This window comes from Drosophila subpulchrella, unplaced genomic scaffold, assembly GCF_014743375.2.
Source record: "Drosophila subpulchrella strain 33 F10 #4 breed RU33 unplaced genomic scaffold, RU_Dsub_v1.1 Primary Assembly Seq354, whole genome shotgun sequence".
In the NCBI taxonomy this organism is placed as follows: Eukaryota; Metazoa; Arthropoda; class Insecta; order Diptera; family Drosophilidae; genus Drosophila; species Drosophila subpulchrella.
The window spans coordinates 4,757,609-4,782,902 of NW_023665577.1; the positions used below are offsets into that span (position 1 = coordinate 4,757,609).

At 41.4% G+C, this 25,294-nt stretch overlaps 1 protein-coding gene and 1 non-coding gene across 5 annotated transcripts in view; one reads left to right on the plus strand and one right to left on the minus strand.

Moving 5' to 3' along the window:
• Window positions 1-25,294, minus strand: part of LOC119560666 (ras guanine nucleotide exchange factor Y) — a 45,378-nt gene that overhangs the window by 8,146 nt on the left and 11,938 nt on the right. The window lies entirely within an intron of this gene.
• Trnat-agu lies at window positions 667-740 on the plus strand. Its single transcript has one exon. It is a non-coding gene; the product is annotated as a tRNA-Thr (tRNA).

Sequence of the window (25,294 nt, forward strand, 5' to 3'; positions counted from 1 at the left end):
TGCTTCCATTATAGATCCATAATAATCCTAAATATATTTTTAGCAGTGCATAAGTAATGGTCCCATTTTTCTGGAGACATTCGTAATTGCCTTTAAGTATATTTTAGTGGATTTTCCGCTTTTCCGACTCTCTGTCAGTCCTAAAAAATATTCAAACTAAGCAAATGACATGCTAAGCGCGTCAGTTCATTTGTTAAAATCGAAGAGGTCGTCCGAAGGGGCAGTGGGAGGGGTTAAAGTGGGGGAGGGGGCCGGAGACCCAGTGACAGCCTTTCACTTCGAATGCCATGTGGTGTTGCATTTCACTTGCGTCGTGTTTGTCGTGGTGCGACTTTTTTTCTCCGAGGCTCATTTAAAAAACGATTTGTTTTGCTCGAGTTAACAAAAGTAATTTTTCTTTTTTTTTATCTCTGCGTTAATATGTATGTCTTTGCATGTGTGCGTTCGGACAGCAACAACTTTTAGCGTATTAAATTGTTAAAAAGAATAATTTATATTTGTTTGTTCTTGTGGGAAAGTTTTCTCTGTCCATATATAAGTATACCCGTCTCTTTCCCACAGTGTGCTAAATTTAGCTCAGAGAGAACAACAACAAACGGTGAGAGCGCGAGAGGGATGGTCGCTCTCTCTGCTTGTGACTGAACTCTGGCCACACACACGACATGTGGCGCCGTGGCTTAGTTGGTTAAAGCGCCTGTCTAGTAAACAGGAGATCGTGAGTTCGAATCTCGCCGGGGCCTATGCTTACGCAAGCATTTACTTTTTTCTTTTTTTTATGTATTCGAAAACATTTTTTAATGTTTTTTGAATATTTGTATATTGTAAAAAAATTTATTTCATTGAAATTCTTCAAAAAAAAAGGTGTTTCTACATTTCTCAAAATTTTAATTTTTGCACATTAGTTTAGCAGACTTTAAAATTAAATTAAGTCAAATTAGACTTCTTATTTATTTAGGACACTTGCCTTAATGCAAATTATTTCTATGAATTTATTGAATTAACAGTTTAGATTTTCTAAATTTAATTTATCTATCTTTCGTTATAATATAATATTACATATGAATATCATTAACTTAAGTGTTATAATATTGTTTAAATATAATACATTGTATTTCCACTCAAACAATAACGTGAAAGAAAATAGCACATTTACGCCTTCACCCATCAGATCAATTTTTTGCCAGTAATAGTCATAGAAATCTAATCGATTTGCTCAGCTCATTATTATGTGTGTTATTGCAGGCGCAACAATAACAATACGAAATGGCTTGAGGTGTGAAATAAGTGCATATTGATAATCAAATGATCTTTTATTGATCAATCAGCGGGCGTGTGGAAGTTCAATCAGGCGTCGAGTGCAGTTCATTGAACCAAAAATGGGAAACCCAAAGTTCGAACTCCAAAAGTTAATGTATCCAAATTCCTGGCACGCTTCTGAGCTGCTTTAAATTACCCACATATTAAGCACGTAGTCGGGCGTCGAGAGTTTGGGGAGAGAGGTCCCCGAAAACCACAATAATAAAATCGACTCCAATGGATGTCACGCTCTGACAATAATTAAAATGTCGAAAAATATGCCTGTCAAAACGGAGTTTCGGAAGGTGCTGGTTTGAGTTATGTTGGGATTGGTTCTTTTCCTTGCCATCGATGGATCGCTGGGACTTTTTGATAACCGCTTAAGGGGCGGGCGATCGAGGTATGCAAATGAGGCCTTAATTATCCCTCAGACGACAGCATTGGTATTGTCGAAATTTATGTGCAGGCCCTCAATAAAATTTGAAGTTGACAACAAAAAAATGATATAGTCAGATATTTTAAAGAAATCCATGCATAAATGTATGGAATTGCCTTTTATTATATTTTTAATTATGCTTACAAAAAAGTGTGACGTTTTGGCGTGACATTTTATGAAAATTTACGATCACTTTTGTGGTTATTTAACATAATATGGTATGCCGGCCATCAATGGCCGTAAAAAAATATCTCTGGGAATATCTACCCAAGGCATTATCCGCTTTGTTTGGACCCCACCCCCATTCAGATTCCACTACTGTGCGTCGCCGTATTTTGTCGTCTTTTGTGGCTCTTCTAATTTACGATCGTGGGCAGCGTATTTTGACAATTTGATTTGAATTGGAGGCGAGCATATCAATCAATCGGGGTTCCACTTGATTTCCTACATATTGTTTAGAGATTTCCCCAGTTCCAAATGACAAAGAAGAGTTAACAGTCGCTGTCTATTAAAGCCCAATTAGTGGCACTTTATTGAGTTGTCGTTTGGCCGGGCAATAAATCTTAGCCATGAGTATATGCCGCCTGCTGCCTGCTGCCTGCACTTCTTGGCCAGATAAACGGCGATAAATCAAACCGTGGGCGGTACGATAAGCCGATCTATTTAGCATTTGCAGGTGATTGCTTTTTTGATGGGAAAAATCCAGCTACTTAAGCGCGCGATGGGAAAGCAGAAGGCCCGTTTCTCACCCTAAATCTGCGGCATTTCATGCTCGACTGGAGAAATTGCAATCCGTATCTATTCCGGTATTCGCATCTCAAATTAGCACCCATCCACAAACAATCGCCCGAGTGCCAAATTCAATTCACAGTTGGCTAAACCTCGCACCCTCTCTCCCCTTTTGTGTGTCTCTTATTTGGGCAATTGAAATGCATTTTTTTGCGATTCGGGTGGGAAAGGATATCCTGCAACCGAAAACCTTATTGGCCAATTTCCGATAAGAGCAAATGCGCAAAAGAATAAATTACAATCGCGTTGACAGGAGAGTTCTTCCCGGGAGAAGTAGGGGTTGTTTACCCAAAAACGCAACGCCCACTAAAATCCATTTTCCTGCATATGGCAAATCATAATGGGAAATATTGCAATATCTCCGGATATTGGCAAATCATAATGGAAACTATGCAGTATCTCCGGGATGAGATCTATTCAAGCTGATGGGATTTGACACGACCACTTTGGATTGGAATTTCTTTTCTGGGCATGGAACACGTGTGGCGATTCTGGCTTTCTCCCTGGGATAAATTAGATTTATCAACGCTACCGTTTTTAGTGGAGAGGCTTCATATCGAAGGGCTTCCATCTGGGTCCAATTCATTAATGAAAAATGAATGCGGCTATTGACAATGCCTTAATTTGATTAAATTAGACGAATAACGTGTAAAGTATGGGCAGTTCCCCATCGAAAAGCATTGTCTCATCGAGTGGCCTGGTGGCCCACCAAAGGAGAGCCCCGAAATTAAAGCCGATTAGGTAAAAGTTTTCCAGTGAAAGTTTACGACATTTGAATAACCCCAAATGTGAGTTCTTACAAATTAATACAAGCTGGGAAAAACAAACGAACCAAATTATGTTCGAAATGTAAGGGGAACAAAAAAAGTTGTAAAATGTAAAAACAAACATATGTAAAGTGTGCTCAAAATGATGTCTGAAAAATAACTTGAGCAAGATGTTAAATAACTGTAAAATGTTTTGCATGAAAAAGGCCTCCCAAAAAACAAAAAACTAGATGGACCACGCCCCCTTTCCGCCTTTTAGTGCGTGACCAGTGACAGGCCAATTTCGGAGGCGCCCGCAGAGATCCCCGTTCTCCGGACCCCAGTGCCCATTCCAGGTTTTGTTTTTCCGCATTTTCTGAGGTGGATGTGGATGTGGATGTTGTGGCCGCGGCTTTTTCTTGTCCACTAAACAACCAGTTGGAGTGGAAATGAAATATGTAGATGAGTCTTTAATTAATTTGAGACACGACAAGACAAGTGGCGTCGTCTGTGGCTGCGTCTGCGACAGCGCTGTCTGCCTCTTCCGCCGCCTCCTGCCGCTCCAGCTCCTCCCCAATCCCCTCCAGATCCTCGCTTTTCAGGCCAAGAATCTAGTCTGAACCTGGGACTGGGAGTTGGAGGAGGTACCTGCTCTTTGGCAGGTGTTGAGTCATTTGGTTGACTGGCCATTAGAGTCCCCATTGATCACCGATCATTGATCGAGTGACACGAGGCGGTCGAGGCTCTGACTCTGGAAGCCCTGGGGGGTTGGTAGGAGTGCATGATCAAAGCTTGGCAAATTTTATTGGGTTATTAAGTAATCTTCATACTGGCAATAGTGATCTTCATCAGATTGCCATTTCTTAGTGAGTTGTAATTTAAATACTTCCTACCCTGCTCATCAAATCTGTATCTAACCATCAAAACGGATAGGTAATGCTATCCTATTAAGATATTTGTTACAATTTTTTTTAATTCTTCAATTAAGTTATCTAATTGCTATCAATGTTTAATAAATCTATTCTAATGGTTCCCCTTTCAACTTCCAGTTAAACCACAGTTGGTTGGTTACTTTCCATCTAATTTAAACAGCAACTTTGGGCACACTTCCCCCAATTTCATGGTCACACTTGAGGAGCCAACAGCCAACTCGCAACTATCTCCTCTGCCTTAGATCTCTGACCTCTGTGCCAAATATTTGCCTTTGGCATTAAGTCGATCATAAATTTTAGACCCGAGCAGTCTACTAAAGCCCGTTCCGCTCGATTGCGATTCTGTGTCAGCCGGCGAAAAAAAGAGAGAGTGCGAGTGGGTTGTCAACATTGTCGCCGTGGCCGAGAGATAAGCATTATGCCACTATCAGACGGGTGGGCGTGTTCCCGCCCCCGATCCGCCCTCATCTGTGGGCAAAAAAAAAAGAAGAAACAAGCCAGCCTCATTGTGCGAGAAACTCGCATATTCATATTTGCCTATCGCTGGAGGCGTAAATTCTGAAAATGTACTACCCTTTTGCACACAGAATCAATCATTCGACTTCCCAGAATGATCCTAACCCATTTTGGCTATCTGGTTGGTGCCACAACAGACTATCACGAATCAATTAGCCGCAACGAGATGTGGGGAAAAACATAAATTTTGTAAGATACGCTTTGCTGATTTATGCAATCCAACAAATGGAAACTCTTAATTATTCGACAGACATGCGGGGCAAGGAAAATCAAACTTAAACTGTTATAAGTCGCATATATATTATTTAGCTGGCGTTGCCTGTCAAAGCCGTGGTTGTCAAATTGTTAACCGTTGGGTTAACTTGGCTGGCCAAGTTGCCCGGGCTGTCAGTGTTCCAGTGTCTGGTTAGACGGCATTTTTTGCGGGCCACAGTCACAAAAAAACAGAAGTCCATAAAACATTTTTAGCATGTGCAGACTGGCGGCTTTTAAAATTATTCACTGCCGCCGAGGCGACAGATGCGGGCTGATGATCTGGTCGTGTCAATGGTTTGAGGTTTTTGCATTTTATGGTCTCGCAGATGAATGTCCATCGAACATTGGGAATTGGAAGTTACAAATTATTCCTAGACACGCTAAAAATTATATGATGTTTGAAAATAATGTATACTTTTCTTTGTTCCAAAGATTGGATATAATATTTTTTAAATTTCCAGTTTGTAATCTCTTTTTATGATAACCAAATATTCCATCTCCTTTTCCATTTCCGAAACATAAAAAACTATGTCTATCTGTATACTTTGTAGTGTATCTGCCGTTAGGTCCCCAAGCAATGAAGTTTCTAACCCAGCCGTGACCAGATAAATTAAGCCGCAGTCAAAGTTCAAAGAGTATTCCCCCTTCGACGACATTTGACATGGCAAACGATTCGTTGGTTCCCGTCTTGCTGACACACATATTATGCAGTTCCCCAAAATCTATAGAGTCAGACCAGCCAAAACGGAAATCTCTAAACTGGAGCATGGCGAATGCGGCAGGGTCCCGCAGCCGAACTGCCGCCTGTCAACTTGGGAGGACTGGAAATTGGAAGTGGGAATATGGGGACTAAAAATGGGCCTGGGAGCAGACTTTGTGTATTTTTAGCTGTCACCAGCCCTCAGAGACATTTGACATGAGGAATAACATTTCAATTAGTTGATCCGATGCTCGATTTGAGGCAAATTGCCATGGATGAGGAGGAGTCCCAAAAGGGAGCGAGGAATGCGGTTGGCTAATAGCTAAATAGCTAAGGCCTCCTCAAATGCTGAACTCCGGACACATTTGCAACTGATCCAGATAGCACGTGCTAATGTGTGGGTATTTGTGCGATATCGCAAAGTGTAATTCCGTATCTATCAGATACATATGCCCCAATGTAAATGCAGCTGTGTTTGTGCGGGGCGTAAATAGTACAGAGCGCGCTTAGTTGCGTCCGCAATTAATTCACAGTAAACAGCAAATGTTGCAAATAAATTAGCAGCGACAAAAAAGTATCTGCAAGTGAAAACAACGACAAAATCGAGTCTGAGCCGCATAAAATGCAATTGAAGCCGCATGCGACACAGTCGCTTTGCTTATCGCCTGCTAACATCGACTTTGGCTGCCAACGTGAAATGTGTTGCGATTCGTTTCGCTTTTTTTAAATACCCATTGGGATGAAGGGTATGTTGAGCAGACATAAATGACATAAAAATTGTGCTTTGTTTTACTAAGTTCAATGAAATCCTTAATGGCTTTTTTCGACTACTCGAATGAAACATCTTAAATGCACTTAAATGTACATACAATTAAACTGATAAGTATTTATTTATAACTTGATGCCCCTTTAAAAGGTTGTAAATTTTTTTAAATATGTGAATATTCAAATAAACATCTCAGGTATTTTAGGACTACGTAAATTATTTAAAAATAATCTTTAGGATCACGTTAATAAAATTAATTCTGTAAGAAAATGAAAACCATTTAATTTTGGTATTTTGAAGTGCAGTTTTCTGGATATTAAATTTATTTTCGATCAATATTTTTCCAGTAGAGAGTATGGCAATATCGGTGAGTCAGTCGGGCTAAAAACCCAATCGGAAAACGTCATAATTATCGGGGATAGCTGAGTGGGCCGCCAGTGAACAAGTGAGCAGATACAGATACAGATACAGGGCGCACGGATACAGATACACTTAATACTACGTTTGTTTGCCAGGCACAATGCAAAATATATTGACTTAGGTCAGTGGCTCATTGAACGCAAATGCAAATTGTTGTTGCCGCTCGGTAATTCGCACTTCACACCCTGACGTGCATGTGTCTAAATGTACAAGTGTATAATTGTATCTGTGTATCTGCAAGATACAAGACTGCAAGTAGCTGGCAAAATGTGATAAACAAACCTGACGCCAGACGCCTTGTGAGCAGTTAAATTTAAAGGCAAACAACGGAAAATATTACCTCATCGAGGGATGGCATAAGTTATAGACCAGACCGATATATCAGCCGATCAAGGTTGCCATCGGAATTCCCCAGAACTCCTTCGGAATATTGAGTTACGGGCCAACATAACATAACATAGCCTAACATAGCCCGTATGCCACTATCAAGTTACTTGGAAAACTCAAAATTATTGACCAGTCCGCAGTTAAGTTTTATTGGTCACGTCAGTCTTCATGAGAAATGTCCGAAGAATATTCTGGGAATTTAAGTCCTCTGCCAAGTAATGCCCGTTTAAATGCTCATTAATTAGATAATCATAAAGATATTATTGGACACAGAATCTTGCTCAATGGACATGGAAAACAGGCAATAAAAATTCCAAAATATAATAGAGCCATAAGAAATCTGTCAGTGCTTGATGAGAAGACAATAAAAGCGCGCCCAGCCAATAAAGAAGTATATAAATATTTCGTAGCCTGAGGACCCGTCCCCCAAGAGAGAGTGAAAGCGACGCTCTAGTTCCAAAGCAGAAATCAGCATAAAAATTGTTGACTAAATTGTTATTCAACAAAAACTCAAAGCCCTTATAAACAACAGACTACAAACACAAAATTAGATGGGCTAAGATATCTTTGAGATACTGGGATAGCATGTTTCGCTTTATTGTCGCCGCCATGCATCATTCAATACTATCCGATCCGATCCGATTCCATTCAATTCGATTTGAAAAACTAAGAAACTTTAGCTTTCAGCGCTGCCATCTGCCTTTGCCTGAAAATTTTTACGATGTGCTAGACTATTAAAGATATTTGGATACTCCTGGGGGCTCTATTTTTGGTTCTGCCTTTGACTCAATTTGGTCCAAAGTGTGTTTGCATTAATTCGACCTCAAAATGCGCCATGAAATTGGATTACACTTGAATATATACTGTATGAAGTGTGTGCCTAAACGGTTGGCTGAGTGCTGTGTTATGCTCCAGATGATCGAATGGATCGCCAATGGATCCAATTATCGCGTCCATTATATGGCAAATTGCATTGTCAGCGGACCACCTGCATTGTGGATTTCCAGAGCACGCGACTACCATCGACAGCCAGTCTTTTGTACATGAAAAACGCTTAACAACATTTGTCATACTCTCTTGTTGCCACTTGTAGATGCAGATTACCAGACTTCAGGTGGAACTCAACTCAACTGGCCACTCAACAACTTGTACCCCTCGATCCACGATCGTTTATCGACTGACAATGTAATTGTGATTTATGCAAATTGCCACGCTCGACACCTTTTGGCGAATTTATGCATTGGCATTAAATTTGACCACCTCCCAATTCTCGAACCTCGACGGACTTTCTTCTTTCTCTTGCAAAGGAGATTTGCTTATTATGCTTGGCCATCTCGGCAACTGTTTATTGACTTGGTCTGCGAAACAAAATAATTGGCTGGAACTGTGGCTGGATCGGTGGAACCCACACGAACTCTCCTCCCCAGCCTTGTTTTGATTTCTATTAATATTTTCGTTGGAAAATGATTGTTGCACCCCATAAAAAATCGCACACTGCATCGCACGGACAGGCATTAATCAGTCGGAAAAGCAGCCGAATAGCAGAAACCAAAAAATAATCGCAATCCAAGTAGTTCTGTTTGCATAGTGCCTCTGTTTTGCCAGCCGCAAGGAAAATAGAAAAATCTTGGCCAAAAAAATCCGCAGATGGGTATGCGTGTGTGGGGAGGCCGGAACATGCGTCAATAACCCCATTCCGGATCGATCGATGCGATTGAGTAAATCCTTAGCTCGCAGCCATCATCGCGGATGATGAAGATGCTTTTCATGTATTTTTATGAGCTCTCCGGCTAAAGTGGGCAATAAAAGCGGTTAGCTTGGGGGCTTCGAGTGTGCTATCTGGTATCTAGTATCTCTTTGCTTATCTTCTGGGCCCCGGCAACAGGCGTCTTCTAACCACTTTCCTGTGCCAAATGTGTGGCAAGTGCAATTGGCAATAGGTGTTGGTGCTAGTTTATGCGTGCTCTGATTTCATGATGTGTGAATCGGCTCGTTAAATGTTTAACCAGATGGAGTGAGAAATTTGCCAGGTTGCCATGTTGCCAGTTTGCTGTGAGTCTGCCAATTGGCTTGCAGAAGGTTCACTTTGCAGCTAATTATATTGATTTACTTCATTATTTAATTCATAAGTTTGCGGAAGTAACGTTTAGGGAAATCGCAAAGATATTTGTAAAGCTATGTAAGATTGTAAATTATGATGAAGGTAACTCATTAAAATCCACATAATTCAAAGTAATTAGCCGATTCATTCCAACTACATTCCTTTCGCTCGGTCAATTTCTCAACATCTCATCTTTTCCATGTGCTTCACTGAGGCAACTTTGTTGCCCAATGAAACACCTGAAATTCTCGGATTGGATGAATGTCTGTGCCATAATTTTCGCTGGATTTTTGTAGGCCATGTTCCAGACAGTTGCTGTGCTCTCCAATGTTTGTTTGCTCTGAGTTAGCAACCATATATGTGTGAAGTCTACAAATGAAAGGCATTGCATAAATCATAGATTCAACGATCTGAAGTGCGTAAATAATGAGGGGATTATGGAGCCAAAAAAAAGGAGTAAATGATGAGTGGAACGCCACTTAATAATCCGTTGAGTGCGTGTGGCTACTGTGCGACATTCTGAATGGTGTCCCCACTCGAGTGCATTTTTATGATCGCTCATTAATTTTATGGCTTACCATTTGTCGGATGCGGAGGCGGAACTGGGCGATAAGACCGCCTCGATTTGTGGATCCCACACAGGGGATCATATGTGGCAATACACTTGCTAGACAGACCCACTGGTAATGGATGGCTGGACGCACTTGCTCCAATGACCGCTTTGGCCCCCTATATCATGCACCGATCGCATAACTCGACGCGGGATTTTACGCAGGATTGTCTGTCAGCCGATGTCGATGCGAATCGATTCGATTTGCCGTTTGCCAAAACACGTCCCACAATCAGCTAATTGGACAGAGTGACTCGAATCTCGACTGCCGACTCCCCGGTGTCGCTTTCATTAGCATGCAAATGCAGATCGCAGCGATATCTGCTCCGCTTCTGTTCCTTAATGGTCGCTACGTGTTTCGGTGCCTGCTCTTTTGTAATTAATGTGATCCGCCACCTGACCTTAACTGTGTGTTGTCAGCCTGATTAAAAAGTGTTGAAAAACAAGTTGTTACTGCCCCCACGCATCCCCCATTCCAATGAAACGGAAAACGCAGATACTGCTCGAGGATAGGGAACTAAGGATCCTGAAAACGAAACTGGCTAGCTGGCGGACATTCTGTCATTTTAATGGTGACTTTTTCTGGTATTGGCTTTCAGCGCTTGGCTTTCGATTTTGAGTCTAATTAAGGCGAACATGTGCCAAGATCAATGTCGGCGGCGCCACGGTGGCGTGCGTATCTGACAGATACTTACTTAAAACCAATATACTTATGCCAGCTACGGCTACCGAAAATTAATTTATGCCATTCTCAGACGACTTGTTTGCCTTAATTGCACTTCACCAGCTGACAAATTGCTGTGGCGTAATGGAATTTTCGACTGTCATTGTTAGTGGCTTCATAAATCGGATCCGCGAATTATGCGCATTTTGCATGCCATTTATGAGAGGCATGCGAAATCCCAATCCCCAATCTCCATGGCATTGAACTTTCAAGGGATGTCTTCATCGAGTTCTTTGCAATTGCTGTCAAGTTTTAAGCCACCGAATGAAGTTTGCTCGCCTCAGGATTTATGCAACACACAATGTCATTCAGAATGACACACCCACTACACCCATTAGGCACACCGAACAAAAAAAATAGTCGTTATAGTGACTTGTTAATTAAATTATGCATTCCTCAACAGTACACTTTAAAATACGCTTGTAGGATTCTATATTATAAAAAACATCATGCAAATTTAGTATAGTACAGAGAAAAACATTTTAATATAAAGAATTAAACCTAACCTATATTTTTGTAGGGAATAGTTTCCAAAGTCTTTATAAGATCCAAAATATGTATCTTTTACAACATCCTTTAAGAACAAATGGAACAAAATTATGACAACTGATTTTTTGCTTTGGTTCTGGTTTTTTATTATAATTTCTTCCAAATGAACAGCTTTATTTATCTCAGTGCACATTTTCCATGCAAATGATGTGTACTTTGAGTGTGGGCCCGGGGCTCAAGCTCAAGCTAAAATCGTGAGGGAGTCATAGAGCGAGTTGATGAGTTGGGACTGCCTACCAAATAAATGTCACCGATTTACATGCAAATTGCACGCGGAAGTTGCCGCTAACAAGGCCGTTAAGGCCATTAAACTTGGCCCAGGCTGAGTCAGATTCCGATTATCAAGCCGACTCCCTCCTGGCCAGAATCCCAGTTGGAGTCAGAGTCAGAGTCAGCGAGTCAAAGTGCAAATATGTGGCCACCCGACGCCTCCACATTACTCAAGCTCACGCCTCTGAATACAATTCAATCCAAAGGTCCGCCCCGGGGTCGCATCCAGCTAATGAAGTTGAAGCGTATCCCCCGGGTTCCATATCCCAGATCCCCGAAGACTGGCTAAATTTAGACGACTGGGCTGCGGCCCGAAAGCCTAGCTTGCCACCTACGATAAATCAAAGTTAATCAGATCTAGTTTCGATTGGGTTTTTACGGCTGCCTGCGCTCTGCCGCCATTCCGCTCCATTCGATGCCATTTAAATTAGCTGCCGGGTAATTTATCGCATTGTTGGCTCTTTGCAGGTTTCGTTTAGCGCCAGGATGCCGCTAAGTCCGATCGGCCAAGCCAGACACAAAGGCCCTTGGGCCCCGTCTTCGGTCCTCAGTCTCCATTCTTCAGTCTCCAATCCTCGGGGCCCCCGACTCTTTAGTTTCAGACTTGTCTGAGTCTGTTTCGCCCGACTGAAACTGAATGGGCTACCAATACTAGCCGATAATTACGCATATTTTGTTGCCTGTTTTGACGCTGGTTTTTATTTTTATTCAATTTTATGCAGTCCGCTTGGTGAGAGTATGAAAAGCCTGCTTCGCTGAGGAAGAGGATTGCCTATCAGCATATAAATTTCCACTTTTATGAGGACTTAAAGATTTAAAAGCCTCATAATCAGCTACAAACTAGTCCAGCTTTCAAGAAATATGGACCAATTAAAACAATTAATTCTCACTTAATGGATGTATTTTCACTTACTAGGCTTTTGGAAACAGGAATGTAAAAAAATATCTGATCAATTTTGACTTTTAAAGTCTCCTCAATTATTTCTTAATTAAGAGGATAAATCAATACTATCCAAACCTTATTTTCAAAGGTCAAACTCTATTTACTCTATTTCTCAATTTAATTTTAAGACAATTTATTTTATTAGGAATAAATAAATGGATTATATTGACTTTTTTATACCTCTCCCATTATTCCACTAAATCGACCATTAAAGCAATTTGTTCTCCATCTAATAAACCTATTTTTAGTCATCCTGTTATTCTTGACCCCTATCATTGATAGTTTACACAAGTAGGCCTAGGAAAATAATGCACAAGGGCATGAAAACTTCGGCGCCCCGATAAAACGCACCGCCGAAGTTTTAATATTATTTCCCTACACTCCATTTAGCATGGAGAGCATTGTCTATAAGGAGGATGAGGATTGGCCATCGTTGGGTTTTTAGTAGCTGTTAAATGGCACGGACGCAGTCGGTGGTCTCTTCGATTTTTTTCGCAGCCAGATCTAGTGGTTGGCTTGTTTTTAACACCCATCCCGAGACGGGGATCCAGGTTCTGTTCTGGATCGGATTGGTGTACCTAAATGGGTTTCAATTTACACACTTGTCGCCAGTTCTTTGCCCACACTGGAGTACCTGGAGCTGGAGTTGGGCCTCTTGTCATCGCCTGGAATAAGGCGCTTATTTATTTGCAATGGTTTATAAGAATCTCAAGGTATCGCGTTGCAAAGACGTATCGCAATTATAAATCAGTTTAAGTCTCCGCAGACCGGGACCCCCGTGACATTAAGCAATGAAACCTTTTGAGCTCTGTTTGGCTTTGTCTTTGTCAAGTGGGCTGTCGCTGTCTGTCTGGAACTCCGTCCTCTGCGTCAATCCTGTCCAGATCACCTTCCTCTGGAGCGTCCACGCTCCGTGTGGCACCTTTGTTTGCATAATTCTGACGATGATGTAGCGACCGCCGCTGATTGCCAAACACGAAAAAAATGACTGATTGCCCCCAGCCTAGATCATACGGATTTCAGATCCATTACGGATTTCTATATATGCCATGTCTATGTTTGCTAATAACTCAACAGCTAATCAGCGAGGAGCTCCCATGCTGGGTAGCCTGCAATTAAGCGAGCAGAAATGTATCTTTGTATCTATCGAATCTTTGGTATCTTTGCGTCTGCATCAACAAACAGGCCTCGGCGTAATTTCCAAGCACATGCCGTGCTGCATTAGACAAATCAATTATGCTGACTTCTTTTTAGGTGGGGCTCCGATATGTTTGACTATCTAATGGAGATGCCGATAAGCCGATCACATCAGTTGGCGATGTGTGTGGGAAAGCATGCCAGAAGAATTCAAATTCAGAATGCAGAAAGAGGCTTAAGACTCTCCACATGACCTGCTAACCACTGAAGTAAATACCCCGGCAAATTCCATCAAAAGTTGTCAGCTGACGGCAAAGTTGATTGCTATCGCGAAATACCAGGGCAACAGCCGATAAGACACCATATTTTATTTATAACCGGAAAGAAAAGAGCCGCCCTCTTAACGCACCGACTATTAACTATCAACACAAGTTTGCGCTTTGGGCCCTCTATTAATCAACATAATTGATGACAATTGCTGCCCGGTACTTTCTGGTGCGTTGTGTCGTAACAAAACGCTTATCGGCCATAGCTGAATCTAACACTATTAGTCAATGGATCGCCATTGGATCGCCCCAGCTGCCAGCTGCTATCATCAATTTATCTGCAAAATTCCCCATGCACTGGGAGATAGAACTGCATTCTTGTCTCACTGATTTATGAATTTGACCGCCGAACCATTTGCGCGGCGCAGTTAATGACCCTGCCCACTCTCTCTATATTTTTGCATAGATTTCGCATTGATATTCCCCACAGATCAATGGCCTTTCAGTAAGTTAGTAGGCAAGCGATCGGCACAGAAATTGAAATCAATTCAAGGCACACGCTCCTAACACACAAATGCCAACTGAACTTTGGCGGCTGAGATGGTTGGCTTGATTGGCCCGCCGATTGACGGGGTGACTGAGTGACCTAGTGCAGTTCGAGGAACTCCCAAGATCAATAGCTATTCAATTGAAATCGATCAAGGAAAATCGCTTATGGTAGTGCAAAGAGAAACGCTGGAAAAACGCTTGAAACTGCGAAGGTTGTGAGTCACCATTAGGAATAATGATCAAGCAATCGAAAAATAATACATATTTTTAATCAAGATCGAAATATGGCTTATTTAAGATCTTTTTTATATATAAAGCGATTACCTTATCCACATTAATATTATTATTGTAACCTTAAATATCATTGTTTCCCCCATAATTAGGTTTTCATTTCAAATCTCCCAATACAGTTTCCTATTACAAAACTCATAAACGCAACTGTAAATAGCCTCATAAATGTTACTAAATCGCCATAAAGACCCGTTCAAACTTATGCTAATGCTCTTATATACGATCAGTAAAATTTCCATGAATAAGTTTCCATCATTTGCATGCCATTTCCATTCTTATAGCGCAACTTTCAATGATCCAAATACTTAGCACAAATTTCTTGGAAAAAATCGCGCGCGTTTTTAAAGTTACTAGCTAGTAAATGCTCGCTTTTGCTTTGTTTTTTCGAGCTATTTAGTCAAGCGATTAGTGTCAATTTGTGCAGAGCATAACTATAAGTACACAGCCTTATGTGCGCTTATAGTTATGGCCACTGTGGGTTGCTTTCTCGCGCCGGATTGTGTGTCGGCGTGTTTATTCAATTAGCATATATTTTTTTCCCATTTTTGCCCGGCTATTTGGCAACCCGAAGAGGGGCTAAAAAACATAGTTGGTATGGGAGATCCGCCGGCAAAGAAGCCAGCGATGACATGGACATAATTGCAGGCTATTTATCATGGCCAGTTGAACTGGAGAAGTGGAGAACCGGGGAACTGCAGTCGGCTGACAACTCAATGAGCAGGCTACGCAATCGCAGAGCTCGAATTAACACACCTAGGCCACGTAGCAGATGCCATTGGAGGAGGTGGAACACCTGCCCCGCTGGGCCAAGTTCAAGTTCCATACTCCACATCCTCCCCATTTAAATGCAGACAAAGTAATTGCCGAGCACTGGCTGATTAAAATGGATTTATAAATTATGCAGCGGCGCGATTAAAATCGCCTCAACAGTCGCGTCGGCGGCGCTATATAAAAGATATTTCCCTGAGCCTTCTGGGCCCAGTGATTCCGTACTCCTTACTCTTTTTTCTTGAGTACGATCCCGCAGTTTGGCTAATAGAAAGATTTATCACCCCGTCGGCGACTTGCAGGCCAAGCTGCCATTCGAGCCCCCGATTTCCAGCTCAGCGATAAAAACCGCCTTCAACTCGCGACCGCGTTACGATTTCAATTTTCATTTCACTCGCAGGCCGCGTCAATTCCTCTGCCCTAGGGCATTATTTATGTGTATGCTTGTGGACTCGATATCTTCGCTTTTCCTTTTAATTTATGGCATTTAAATTGCAATTTCTTGTCCACGAAAAGAGCGCTGAAAAGGCTGGCAAACTCTTTGCGGTCTGTGATTTTCGCACCTTTAAGTGTAACGCTTTTTTAGTTTTTCGGTTCCAGAAGTGTTCTTTCCATTAGCATCTTCAAACTGGCCCGGAATCGAAGTGAATTCAATTGGCTTGGAGGCTGGTCCAGCCCACATGTGATCGGAAGTTTTCCCTGATTTGTGGTCAACATGAAATCACTTTTCATGGGAAACAAATTTTGTTGAATGGTCGTACTAACGGGTATGCAAAGATTCCCCGCTGATTTGATAGATTATGTGGAGCACATGGCTGTGCCAGGTGCGAAAACTTAAACGCTCTCCGTGTTTATTTGGCTGGGAATTTCAAAGATTGGCATTGAACATGGGCATAGTTTAGCTGTAGTGATTTATGGAGAAATTTCCAAAGGGATTCTAATTTCTATTTGTTTGTTTCCTAATTTTTAAGTTTAAATACATAAATAAATTTAAATGAAAATAAAACAACCACAAATTTAAATATATAATAAAAACAATTTATTATTCTGACATTGAAGGTCAATACATATTAAATGTCTTTTTTTTAATGCACACTTAAAATTATAACATATATAAATGTTTATTCCACATGCTATTTATTATTCAAATAAAATATAAGTATTTATTACAGGGCGATTATATTTTCTTCAATTGATAGACATCAATTTATTTCCCTCATAAATCCTCCACGACAACCTGCTAATTAAAGGCTAATGCTACTCTTGTCCATTAAAAAGCCATTTAAATGACGCAAAATGCCCCGGCAAAAAGCAAATAAATGCGCATACGTCAGGCGGCAGACAAGGTAAACTATTTGACAATCACGCCCTGAACTATGGACCCTCGTCTACCAAAAGAAAGTAAATGAATGGAACTAGCTTTGGCTCACACATATCAACTAAGCGAGAGAGCGACCGCCCAGTTATTGATCATGGGGCCAATCCGAGGGCATTTATCTTCATTAGACCGCCGAGATGCAAATCAATCTGCCAAATGCCGGCAAGCATCGATGGTGGAGATCTCCTATACTATACCATATGTAAATATCGATGGATCGCTGATGTAATGCCGCAGATAGGCAGGCCCAGTGAGTTTTCCTTTTGGCCAACTGTGTGGCAATGGTGTGGAAAGCCTGCCAGCCTGATAGGCAAATCAACAGGTTGGACGGGCGCCACACACTGGACAAACTGGTAATGGGGCATCTCACCTCGCTCAATCTGAATCTCCATCTCCATCTCAATCAAAGTAAAATTGTATCTGAAATGAATTGAAAGCGGGCGCCGGGGGTAAATCCGAATCGGAGGTTGCTGCATTGAATTGAAATGAATCTAATCAAGGCACCGTTAGGCCAAAATCCCCTAGATCAGTATCTAATCGGGAGCCGTCCGAAGAATTTCAAAGCAATTAAAAGGCAGCCTCATGACGGACGCTCCACCTTTCGGCACCTGGCCCCCCATCGGAAAACTGGGCAAACAAACTGCAGTTGTCGGGGCTTGTATGATTAGCTGCCTCAATCGACACCCACGGCGCTCGAGTTCAGCTAGAGTTAATACTTTAATTGATCATGCCGTAAGTACATCAATTTCGGTATTACAACAGAGCAGCTGCCACCCACGGCTACAAAAGTCGGATCCAAAGATACATATAAGTTCCTCGATACAAGTACAGAACTGTAAGTGCTTAGAACCGATTATGAAAGCCCTTTTTTTGGATGCGGGCTGGCGCTGTGACTCGTGCTAGTGTCAAGCAGCGATAATTCCCGGTGGTTCCCCATCCCAATGATTAAGTGCAGCGGATTTTCGAAATTAGGAAGCACCAGTGCAGCCACTTAACAGCTTAATCCGCTCTGATTTTCGGCGTATCATTCTCAGAAGCACTTTTCTCTTGTGTTCTAAAATAGAAACATTTCCATGCCTCTTGTCGCCCTCATGACCATTTGGAAACTCGAATTCCTAAGGTGATATCTAGACTTCGGACTATATGTAAAATTATTTGCAAAACCTTCGATTTTCCGCGAACCTTGACTAGTCAAGTTTTGAATCAATGATTTATGATTTTTTGAAACCAGTTTTTAATTAACTCAATGTTACTAAAAACCGAACCTAGTGTTATCGTAAAATTCGATAACGTTTTCTAAACATCTTTCTAAAGACACCGGAGCCATTAGTTTTAACAAAAGCGCTTTGTTTGACATTTGTGACATGTTTCTTACAAAAAAACTAATTATAAAGATTCAATACAAATTTTTTTAATTGATAGTATCATTTTTTAAGTTTGTAGATTCAATCCCCGAACTATTAGCCAAGTGTTTACACCTTACAGGTTTCTGTATCAAGACAAGACCACTGTTTTCTAGCCAGATTGACTGATCACCTTAGTAGCCACACTCCCAGGCGACCAAGCATTTATTAGCATCTGTGTCGAATTCCCTCCAAGTGGGTGCGCTGCTAATTTGGCACTCGGCAACAATTCAACAACTCAGGTCCGCAAGTCCAGTGGCGACACTTCCCATAGATCACCCGGGTCTCGGGGCCCGGTCTTCAAGACTGGGAGATCCGGGGATCCGGGGATCGCGTGGGAGTGGCGCGGACTGTCACGGACTGTCAGAGACGTTGCAAAGGTAATTAGCATGGCACCCCACAATACGAACTCCGGTGACATTTGTCAACAATATGTCAAAATAAAATGCAACAAAGGCCGCGGCAGCGCGACGGTCATAAATTTAATGCAATGCCTATTGACCGGGTTTGGGCAATTTTTATATGGCTGATATGCGATATCACCAATTAGAGGGGCACGATTCCAGTGGGCGAGAGGCAACAAACAAAGGCCAGTAGCTCCGCGTATTACTTACATTGTAGAATGCTAATGGAACTGGCCTTTGCCAGCCTCCGAAAATTATCATTCATAAATGCACGAACTGCGGCTAACAAATGGGTCAATCAAGTGAAGTAATCGAGACGAGAGACGAAGAAAGCCAGAACAAGACCAGAAAATATGAAAAAAATAAGGAAAAATTACTGTTGAACAAGTTAACAAGTTGTCTGCCCCTGGGCAGTGAGCACTTTCAATTGTCGGGGGTCCGGTAAATTGAACGTTTAAAATTTATTGTCAGTCGGGCAGGCAGGCAGGCTGACTGCTGCCCACGTGGGTGGTCATTTTCATTTTCCCTTTTTGGAAAGCCCAGTTAGTGGGTCACTGGAGCCAGCCTCATTATGCAACTGCCTTGGATGCCTCGGATGGCCATTAAGTCCGGTCATAAAATCAAGCATCCATCCTGCACTTCAATTAAGTGGAGAAGTAAGTGCATTCAGCCATGATCTCCTCCGCAGATCTTCTGTTTGCCCGCTGTAAATAATGCGGAATACCATGGAGATATCGGTCCTCCGACTCCGGCTGTTTGGCAAATTAGCGAGCTCGTTAAGAAGTGGCCACTGAGGCTGCTGGCCAGGCGGTTTTTCTATTGGCCAAAATATGCCATTGAAAACAAACAGATTGCAGGGGCTCTTAAAACTTCTCCCGGCACTTTAGTGGCGCTCATAAAATTGACCTGCCACGGAAGCGTTTTGCCGCTGTCTGCAGACACGAGGAAAGTGTTTGATCTACCACGAAAATGGGCTCATAAAGCCCCTCGATCCTATGATGATGATCAGCGGGCCATCAAATCGGATAGTTAATACTGTGTCTGTAAATGGGCCGTAATGTAAGTTCGAAAGTGAATGAAATGCAAAAGAATTTTCCGCCGATGCGGAAGCACTTTCCAAAGGAATTCTGAATTCTGCGGAGAATGTTATGTCATTCTGGGAGAATCGGTGAGGAGGAGGAGTTGGTCTCAATCAGCTGCCCATTCAACCAGACAGACTTCCTCATTGCCCTGGATAATCCAGCGGGCAGTCATAGATACTAATTAAAACTCATTGTTCACTTTTGACGCCCATCAATTGCCCGGCGAAGCGATGACGATGCTGCCCTCGCCGGCCAACCCAAACAATTGACACTTTTCCAATTGCACCTTTGCACACATGGGTGTAGTGGGGAAATGGGGCTGGGGGTGGGAAGGGGTCTTTGGGGCGGCAGATGCCAGGGGAACCCGCACACCTTGCACTCATGCCGCTGGCGTCAATTAGTTTAAATAAAGCGTGTATACACAGAGAACGGGTTCGAGTCAATGGCCCACACTCAAAAAAAGTGTCTTTAATATTCCTTAAATCTAACATTCTTCTAAAATAATATTCTCAAATGCTTAAATGTTTTATAAAGCAATTTTGTTTTAAAAATGTCTATATAAATAAAATATTCTAGCAAATTACGCTCTCAAAGGAGAAATATTTTTCCTAAAGCGAATATCAAAGGTATTCGAGAATTGATTGTTCTTGAATTCCAGAACTTTTTATACTTTATTAATCAAATTTTGATTTACTTGGAAATCACTTGTTTTTGAGTTTATTTACTACATCTTATTACAATTATTATTTGACATTTCTTGACATACAATTTTTTAATTGGTTTTCAAATCTTTCAAGTAAATAAATTTATTAATCAATGATACTCCTCGTATTTGCTTACAATCTCTAAAGTTTAAGCTTCAATCTATATACATATGAATACATATTTGTTTAGAACAGGATAAAATAATACCAAAACCTAAATACTATAAATCATATCATATCAGATCATATCTTCTTATAACATATCATATAATTCAAGCTTTGGCTTTGACTTCCTATTGCACTAAAGAACCAATTTATTTTTTTGAGTGCTGGTTCAGACCTTCTCCAGACACATGCCACCCCTTTTTCCCCTCTGCCCCTCTACCCCCTCTACCCCCTCTATCTCCGCCCCTGCAACCCCCAGCATGGTCATTAGAATTTTGTATACACTGCACAACATCAGAACGCACTGGGACTCGCTGTGTGTGTCATCACCTCAATTGGGTTCACTTCCTACTTGCAAGATGCAGACACAAGACACGAGCACCGAACCGATCACGAAATGTATCTGCAAGATGCGCGGCCACCATTAGTCGCATTTCGCTCTTTTCACTTTTCCAACGGAAGTCGTTTTAGACTTGGATATATTTTCGAGACACCATCGTGAATGAAGCCGCGTTTTATCTACGCAAATTGCACACGCACTTAACCCGCTTCCAGTAGCTAAAATAGCTAATATAGAGCGGGATCCGAGGCACGCGGGTCTGGATTGGAAGTCCCCCTCTCCAGACCCCATTTTTTATGGCCCCACCATGGTCGCGCATATTAAGGAGACTCCCCCTTTCCAGAAGGGGGGCCTTACGGTCTTTGCATGCAAAATTTTATCCACCGCCCCGAAAATTGTTTCGTCGGGTAGATTAGTGCGGCAATTTGTCGATGATTGGCTCTGTAAACTTGAGCTATTAAGTGCGAACACATTTGAGGAGGAGGTGTATCCAATCCGATCCCAAGGAGAGTCGGCTTTCGTTTAAACCGGATTCATAACGACCATACGCCTCCTGTAAATTGAAATTTTGTTATTTTCAGCGCGTGTGCGGTTGTCAATGACGGTTGTTTTATATTTGTTGGTCTGCTAATGGTGGTGTTGAATCCACTGCAGTGAAACGATCATTAATATGTCATTTACAAGTCGCTAATAAATTGTGTTCAGCCTGCTTAGAAATAATTTCCTTAGACAACCACGTCAAGTGCTCTCTATTTGATTTTAAAATTTATTTAAAGCCTTTGAGTAACTCACCTTTGATTAAATGAAACTATTATTTCCCAAGCCCATCCGTCAATTTCGCTTTTAATCATAATCACTCAACACCCTTATAAGAAAAGAGAGAACTTTCGCTTTTCCCAACCCAAATGTTTGGCTTGAGTAAACAACCGTTTCTCACATCTCATGAGGAAGTTTGGCATTTACCAGAGATTTCGTAGGTGCAACTTCAGTTTACTCAAATAATTCTTGGAACTCTATGTTGCCGATGCTCCACACTTTCTTATCAACTTCCAGCGTTGCGTTCACTTTTATTTTCCTCAACTTTAGATTTACGATAGCACCGGCAATTGGCAATTACAGCGCAATTAATTTATAATCCCCGGGGCACTACTAGAGACCTACTTAGTTGCCAGAGTAGGTGACACACTTAGGTCCAAACTTTTTATGGGGCAATTCGAAAGATAACACACTTAAGCTTTCCGATATGATATTTATGATTGTTGAACTTCGGAGCTGGGGGTGCTGGAAATCTTTTCTTGGCGCCCGAGGAATTTTCATGGGAATTATTGCGAATGGCTCCGACTTTTAGGTGTTGGGCAATGAGTCAAATTATCTGCGCTATCGGTGAGCAATTTCGGTTCGAATTAATCACTTCATTTGCACGAAATCCGGTTGGCCAAAAAGGCTTCGAGTTACAGATGAAAATCGTGGAAAAAATGCATTTGCATCGCCAACGCAAAGTGCATTAATAAATTGATCCAGTTTCTGCCTGGGTTTTTTCCTGTTTTATTGCAACTTGTAGGTGGCCGTGTTTTGACTGTTTACCACTTGTTCAATGGTCTCTGTGAAGTTGACCGCTTTTTGGATACTCATCCGATTTCGTGCCAACCCAAATTTTTCCAACTCCGCAAAACGCATGTCTGGGCCCACAGATTTACGACTCAAATGACCATGAACGTGTCGGTATGGAAATGTCTATATAGACGGGTACGTATCTGGTAAAAATATCGCTTTGCTATGCGAACCGAAGAGCCAAACCAAATGCAAAGAAAACTCTACTAAAAATGCAATAAAGGAAGTGAGTAAAGTTTTCTTATGCAGCTGAGTAGGTATAGAAAGTTTTGTGAAATATAATGGACTAGAGAAGTAGAGTAAAGGGTTTAAATTATAGCAAGGTAACCAATAATTGAATTATCCTTAATCTTAATAACAAATAATATATTCTTTGCAGTGGTAAAGATCATGAGCAATAAAAAAAAGTGGAAAATATATCTCCGATAATAATCACCATATTTATATTAATGTTTTTAATCACACTACAAATCCTATTGTTATCTGCTTGGTTACCAATTAAATTGCTTTTAAAAATAAATGGGAGACCCCTTGAAATCATATTAAATGAGAGTTATAGTATCATATTACTCATACGCCCCATTTTCCCTCGCAGCCTTCACTCTTAATTCATTGCCAAAAATATGGTTATGTTTGGAGTGGTTTCTGTGCCACCGGGCACCACTTGAAAAAATCTGCTGGTTGGACCTGAATGTGAATCGACCTGGGGGAAAATGAATTGCCCGTAAAAATGATTGTAAAACAACGCCAATAACCACGGCAGCAACAGCCGCCGAGAACTGCGTGCAAAATGTCATTAATCATTGTAATTTATATAGCGGGGCCAGCTTCATAAACCATCGACGACTTCGGGGGCCTTTCACAAAATGTTTCTCTGTCTTTCGAATTTACGCATAATTTAACATTGTCGTCAATGCAGGCGGCGATGGGGGTAATATTATCGAAATATCATCCATATTTTAGAGCAACATATATGGCCTAGACCTTTTTATATAACCGACAAAGGGGGGGGGAGAGGAGCAGAGACCAGAGACCAAACAGTTCATTGCCACCTGGCTAAAAATAATAAAGAAAATATAAGAGCGGCTGCCGGAAAAACATTTGCAGAGGAAGAGCCTCCATCCGAAAAACTAACCCACGCCGACTTGCTGGTAAATCCATTTGACATATTGCGTCGTCCGCTCGCCCATTTGCCGTCCCACTTGCTCCGCAGAGAACTATGGAGCATAATCTTATCTAAAACAAAACACTTTCGCGGTATTTTCAGGTCCCCATGTTGCCCGGCGCATAAATCAGCACCACTACCGGCACCACCATTCCCATCGCTGCCATCGCTGACTGATGATGAGCCACATCGCTGACAATAGGTTGTCAAGTGTTGTCTCCTCAGCCACCCGCCACCCACTCACTTACACGCAGATATATCCACCGAAATGCGGATCTCCAAAAGTTGATCACCACCCGGCAGATGGAAAAGTCTATAGTAGTATACATATATGAATTCGTATGCAGGAGATACGTTTAAATTTGTTTAATTAAATGGTATTTACATTGGAATACCAGCTGCTTTTGTAGGTCTAGAATTTATTTACTCTATTTTCTAGCTTTTCAAATCTTTATAATAACATTAACGTGCGATGTTTAATGTTTAAGATATGATGCTGATTTTCCAATCACTTATTAGTCATTAAATAAATATTTTTAAAAGTACTAAAGATAATAACATAACTAAAAAAAATAACTTTGTAATCCCCCCAGTAAAAATATTGCTTGAATTTTAATCCCCGATAGAGTATTTAAGCTTCTGTTTAATATCCCCCAAAATTAACATCTTCCACTACTATACTACTTTGTCCAATCTGAAAATCCCAACACAACAATTTTCGCCGCCGTCTAGCCCGAAAAAGCGAGATCGCTCAATAGATTGCTTTGGATCCGTGACGTAGCCAGCGGCCAAATGTTTGTGTAAAATTAATTTATCGTATTATGTGCCGAAAGTGATATAATAGTCCGGCCATTTGGTATGCTATGTTGAAATTTCCTTTATTCTTTTCATGCCTGATTGCCGTGCCGAATCTATTTATCAAGATCTCGGGGGATTAAAGTTGATGCAATTATCTAAATTTACCAAAATTCTAAGCAAGACATAAAAAACCCTGGAAAGTTAATTGAGAAATGAGCCATGGAAGAGACCGATTTTTAACGAGTTCATTTTCCCGAAAAAGATCTCAACAAAGGCCACGTTTGTTGACTTTTTACGCTCTAAATTTTTAACAAAGACATTTTTGATATTTCTAGAACGCCTCATACAATAGAGGGCTTGTCCCGAAAAAAGTCCAAAATAAATAATAATATAGAAGACTTAGTATTTGAAAAGACAATTAACATGGTGAAGTCATGAGCCGAGTGACAGTGAAAGTAACTGCAGTTGGATCGATGCAATGTTGGCCAAACTGTCGGGGCAACTTCATCAACTTCAGGGGCCGCGAAAGACGTGTTGTAAATTAAGTTATCAAAAGATGCTGTCGGAAGCTTTTAGCATCCAGCGGCTCCAGTTTTTACTGGGATTTTGACTGGGGCTTCACTCAACTTCACACCTCGCTCCACGCACTAAATCAGTCGCATAATTGCCGTCTGCCCGCCGGGCCAAGTACTCTCCATATATCATCTTGAAAATATGGTATGCACGCCCCCAGTGCAAAGGTGTATTTTTTCCAGGTTCGGACTTGGGTTGGGGTTCAGTTCAGGTCCAGTCG